Below are 6,000 nucleotides of genomic sequence, written 5' to 3' on the forward strand. Positions count from 1 at the left end.
TGTCACCCGGAGGTAATATCTGCACCCTGGCATCAAGAAAGGGTTTGTTTTCTGCAGAGACGCTGAACTCCAAGTGGCCTGGGGCGGGGGTTGGGCCATTGATGGTGAATTATGGAAGTGAGAAAAAGTTTGGACTTGCAAAGCTGATTTCAGTCTGAGGGCTGAAGCAAGAGGGAGAGGAAAATGGAAATAAAGAGGGGAAAACAGAGAGAGACTAATTCAGAAATACTGAAAGAGAGAGAGATCAAAAAGAAAACAAAAAGCTGCAATTTGGGGACTTTCCAAAGTGGTCCAGTGGCTAAGACTCTAAGTGCCCAATGCAGTGGGACTGGGAAAACACTGGTTGCTGTTGTCCATGTCTCTCAGTCTTTTGGACTGTAGCCTGCCAGCCTCCTCTGTCCATGGGATTTCCCAAGCAAGAATACTGGAGTAGGTTGGCATTTCCTTCCCCAGGGGATCTTCCCAGACCAGGGATCAAAGCCTTCTGCATTGGCAGGTGGATTCTTTACCACCTGGAAAGCCTATTTCTAACCACTATACAACCAGGGAATTCCCCTAGAAGTTCCCCATACTTATAATGGGTTGGCCAAAACATTCGTTCCAGTTTTCTCTTAATCTGGCTTTCACTGACTTCACTGCTAGTCACTCAGTCATGTCCAACTCTCTACGACCCATGCAAGGATTGTAACCCATTGAATTCTCCAGGCAAGAATACTGGAGTGGGTTGCCATTCCCTTCTCCAAGGCATCTTCCCAACCCAGGGATTGAACCTGGGTCTCCTGCATTGCAGGCAGATTCTTTACCATCTTGAGTCACCAGCCAGCTTTAGTAGAGCTTAGTTGTCTTTAATTTCATTCAAAACAATTTTGTTAGATTGCACTGTGACAGCTGTCATATCAGCCTGCATTAAAAAAAGTAACATCAAAAAAAAAAAAGTAACATCAAAATAGGTGAGTTTTTGTGCAGCCATTTTAATATTGAAGATGGAAGAAAAACAGGAACATTTTTGGCATATTATTTGCCTTATTATTTCAAGAAAGATAAAAATGCAACTGAAATGCAAAAAAAAATTTTATGGAGAAGGTGTTGTGACTTATCAAACAAAAGTGGTTTGGGAAGTTCCATGCTGGAGATTCCTCACTGGAAATTTACTCCTTCACAGTAGGGGTAGAAGTTGATAGCAATCAAATTGAGACAATAATTGAAGTCATCTTGTGCCACAAGGGAGATAGCCAATATACTCAAAATATCCAAATCAAGTGATGAAAATCATTTGCACCAGCTTGGTCATGTTAGCTGCTTTGATGTTTGGGTTCCACATATGTTAGTCAAGAGAAAAAACCTTCTTGAAAGTGTTTCTCCATGCAGCTCTCTACTTAAACATCAGGAAAATGTTCTGTGTTTAAAATAAATTGTGACAGGCGATGAAAAGTGGATACTGTACAATAATGTGGAATGGAAGAGATCATTCAGCAAGCGAAATGAACCACCACCAACCACACCAAAGACCTGTCTTCATTCAAAGAAGGTGATGTTGTGTATATGGTGGGATTGGAAGGGAGTCCTCTATAATGAGCTTCTTCCGGATAACCAAATGATTAATTCCAACAACTGCAGAAGACACAAGAGACTCAGGTTCAATCCCTGGGTCAAGGAGATCCCCTGGAGTAGGAAGTGGCACCCCACTCCAGTATTCTTGCCTGGAAAATTCCATGGACAGAGGAGCCTGGTGGGCTACAGTCATTAGGGTCACAAAGAGCTAGATGCGGCTGAGAGACTGAGCACATACACTGCTCCCAGTTAGACCAGCTGAAAGCAGCGCTGGGTGAAGAGCATCCAGGATTCGTCAGGAGGGAAAGCATCACCTTCCATCAGGGTACCGCAAGACTGCATATCTCTTTGATGACCAGGCAAAAACTGTTACAGCTTGGTGGGGAAGTTCTGGTTCATCTGCCATGTTCACCAGACGTTGCAACTTTGAATTTCTATTTATTTTGGTCATTACAAAATTCTCTTAATGGAAAAAAAATGTCAATTTCCTGAAAGATTGTAAAAGGCACCTGGAACAGTTCTTTGATCAAAAAGATAAGTTTTGGGAAGACGAAATTATGAAGTTGCCTAAAAAATGACAGAAGCTAGTGGAACAAAATGGTGAATATGTTGTTTGATAAAGTTCTTGGTGAAATGAACAATGTGTCTTTTATTTTTACTCAAAAACCAAAGGGACTTGTTGGCCAGCCCAATACAGGATATATGAATAAGATATTTGGTTATCTGTTTTCAAGGAATTTCTGATTTATAAAAAGAATAACTAAATTTTACTTACATATACATTCCTCTAATTCATTTAGATCAGTGATTTTCAGCTACATCCTCCAGATAAATTTCCCTGGGGAGAACTTTAAACTATGCATGTGGAGCCCCAACCTGAAATATATGAATCAAAGTTTTAGGTTTTTTTTTTAGAGACCTTTTTATTTTGAATGGTTTCAATCCTACAGATAGGTTGCAAAAAATTAAATGATTAAGAAATAGAACTGTTTTATCTATTAAATTAAGCTAGAGCTTGCCATCATCATCCTACCACACAAAAGAAGTCTATAAAAACTTCAGTCATTTTCATCTAAGCATGATGATACCCCCTGTGTGGTCTTATAATTCTCAATTAAAGCGAATAACTCCAATGAAAGAACAATTCCTGCGAGAGAAGATACCAAGAAGGAATCCTAATGTTAAGGAAATATTTCCCCATAGTAAGCCTGATATGGTCGGGATGCTTCAAACATATTTATTAAGCCCATAGTCTTTAATTTTCATCTTAACATAGTAGTACTATAAATAAATTCAGAAACAAATTTAAAATGGCTACTCTCATATTATTAATTGTATTTCTATTAAAATTAACCCAATCTAATGGAAAAAATAGTTAAGTGAACCAATGGGAAGGACTCTTGTTCAAGAATAGCCAGCCCCTTTGGGGGTCACAGGCATCCAGATAGTCACCTCTACAGACTGATGGAAGCCTCCATCTGCAACTAAGCCCAACCTGAGGTCCATAACTCAGCTTTGACCTCCTACTGCCCCTTTTCAGGTATGTCTCAGAGATGGAGGGACAGGTGGCAGCTGTCCTTCCATCATTAGCTGGTCAGAGCAAATATTTAACCACGATTTCCTGTTCTAATGTAAGAACGTCATCTCGTAAAAATACGGAAAATTTAAAGGTCATCTGGATCCTCTCCCCTTTTCCACTCAGGCCTTCCTACAGCAGCCCTACAAAGAAGTCATTCATCCTCCAGTGATGGGGAGAAGTTTCACTGTTGGATTTTTTTAAGGTTTGATTTTTTTAATTTATTTTTTTATTGAGGTATAGATGATGTAGAATGTTATATAAGTTGCAGGTGTACAACATAGTGATTCATAATTTTTAAAGTCTATACTTCACTTATAGATATTATAAAATGTTGGCTATCTTCCCTGTGCTATACAATATATCCTCATTTTATCTCCAATTTTATCCAAGTGCTATACAATATATCCTCATTGTATCCCCAATTTTATCCAAGTAGTTTGTACCCCTTCATCCCCTACCCGTATCATGTCCCCACCCCCATTTTCCCTCTCTCCACCGATAGCCATTAGTTCGTTCTCTATATCTGCGAGTCTGTTTCTGTTTTGTTATATTCATTAGTTTGTTTTATTTTTTAGATTCCACATATAAATGAAATCATACAGTATTTGTCTTCATTTGGTTTTGAACAGAGCCTGTTGTCACGCAGAAGGAGTGCTTCCCTGTCTCCAGCCTCCGGCACCTGCCTGAACCCCAAATGAACCTCCAGGCTGAGCAGGGCCAGTCCCTTGCCTGCCCCCGGCCCTTGCATATGATGAAGCTCCTGGGCCTCTCTGCATTTCTCACCTGGACCCCAGGTCTGTCTGCTAGTGTCCCAGGCTAGAATTAAAAGGGGACAGAATGGAGCAAAGGAGTGTCTCACCTCCCTTGCTTTGGACCTTAGACCTTAATGAATGTGGCAGGAATGGCTGCAAGCAGCTTGTGATTAAGTGAGTGATTGGTACTAACTGAGCGATAGAACTGTATTATCACCATTGGGGTGAGTGCCATGAATGAAACATGCTCAGTGTTTTAGGGGATGCAAGACTAACCTATCCTCCTGGGAAGTCAGAGGAGGTCATGGGTGAGTGGGTGGGGCAGGATGTAACAGAGCAGTGTTGGAGGCACAGGAAACAGAACCGTGAAAGAGCCCTGAGTCAGGAAGAAGCTTGGCACTCGCAGGGAACAGAGAGGCTAGTGCAGTCACGGCGGGGTCACTGAGCAGACGGGGGCTTGACAGTGATTCAGCCATGAAATTAAAAGACCTTAGTCCTTGGAAGGAAAGTTATGACCAACCTAGACAGCATATTAAAAAGCAGAGACATTAACTTTGCCAATAAAGGTCCGTGTAGTCAAGGCTATGGTTTTTCCAGTGGTCATGTATGGATGTGAGAGTTGGACTATAAAGAAAGCTGAGAACTGAAGAATTGATGCTTTTGAACTGTGGTGTTGGAGAAGACTCTTGAGAGTCCCTTGGACTGCAAGGAGATCCAATCAGTCCATCCTAAAGGAGATCAGTCCTGGGTGTTCATTGGAAGGACTGATGTTGAAGCTGAAACTCCAATACTTTGGCCACCTGATGTGAAGAGCTGACTCATTTGAAAAGACCCTGATGCTGGGAAAGATTGAGGGCAGGAGAAGGGGACAACAGAGGATGAGATGGTTGGATGGCATCACCGACTCGATGGACATGAGTTTGGGTGAATTCCGGGAGTTGGTGATAGACAGGGAGGCCTGGTGTGCTGTGGTTTATGGGGTCGCAAAGAGTTGGACATGACTGAGCGACTGAACTGAACTGAACTGAGATCAGCCCAGAATGAACCAGGGGGCAAATGACTGCCCCCCACCCCACACCTGAGACTGCCCCCCATCGCACATCCCACAGCCTCCCAGCTGTGGAGTCTGGGAGCCAAGGCTGTGGCCTTCTTTGCCTTCCCACTGAGGGTATAGATTCTGCTTCTCAAACAGCTCTAATTTTTTTAATTAAAAGAAATGTTTGGAGGCAGGGCTGTGCTGGGTCTTCATTGTAGTGCATAGGTTTCTCTAGTTGTGACTCACAGGCTTGGTTCTGAGGCATGTGGGATCTTAGTTCCCTGACCAGGGATTGAACCCGCATCCCCTGCACTAAAAAGTGTTAGTACAGTGGACCACCAGGGAAGTCCCCTCCCGAACAGCTCTTGACTCTGTCCCTCTCTGCCCCTGCCACACTCTGACCACCCTCATCTCTCACCTAGACTACCCATGGCCACCTCAAGCATTTTCCCATCTCACATCTCTGGCTCCTCATCTGTCTCCAGACCACTGCACATAGCAGCAGGACAAGCTTCCTAAAAAGCAAACTGGACTAAGTCAGTTCAGTTCAGTTGCTCATTCATGTCCGACTCTTTGTGACCCCACGGACTGCAGCACACCAGGCTCCCATCACCAACACCCGGAGCTTGCTCAAACTATGTCCCCTGAGTTAGTGATGCCATCCAACCATCTCATCTTCTGTCGTCCCCTTCTCCTCCTGCCTTCAATCTTTCCCATCATCAGGGTCTTTTCCAATGAGTCAGCTATTCCCATCAGGTGGCCAAAATATTGGAGTTTCAGCTTCAACATCAGTCCCTCAAATGAATACCCAGGACTGATCTCCTTTAGGATGGACTGGTTGGATCTCCTTGCAGTCCAACAGACTCTCAAGAGTCTTCTCCAACACCACAGTTCAAAAGCATCAATTCTTCAGTTCTCAGCTTTCTTTATAGTCCAACTCTCACATCCATACATGACCACTGGAAAAACCATAGCTTTGACCAGACGGACCTTTGTTGGCAAACTAATGTCTCTGCTTTTTAATATGCTGTCTAGGTTGGTCACAGCTTTTCTTCCAAGGAGCAAGCATTGTTTAATTTCAT

General features: G+C 43.0%; 1 long non-coding RNA gene across 1 annotated transcript; it reads left to right on the forward strand.

Moving 5' to 3' along the window:
* Positions 1-3,258: 3,258 nt before the first annotated feature.
* On the forward strand, positions 3,259-6,000 carry LOC122710114. Its single transcript, XR_006345821.1, has 3 exons — positions 3,259-3,332; positions 3,760-3,924; positions 5,954-6,000. It is a non-coding gene; the product is annotated as an uncharacterized LOC122710114 (long non-coding RNA).

This window comes from Cervus elaphus, chromosome 16, assembly GCF_910594005.1.
Source record: "Cervus elaphus chromosome 16, mCerEla1.1, whole genome shotgun sequence".
Lineage (NCBI taxonomy): Eukaryota > Metazoa > Chordata > Mammalia > Artiodactyla > Cervidae > Cervus > Cervus elaphus.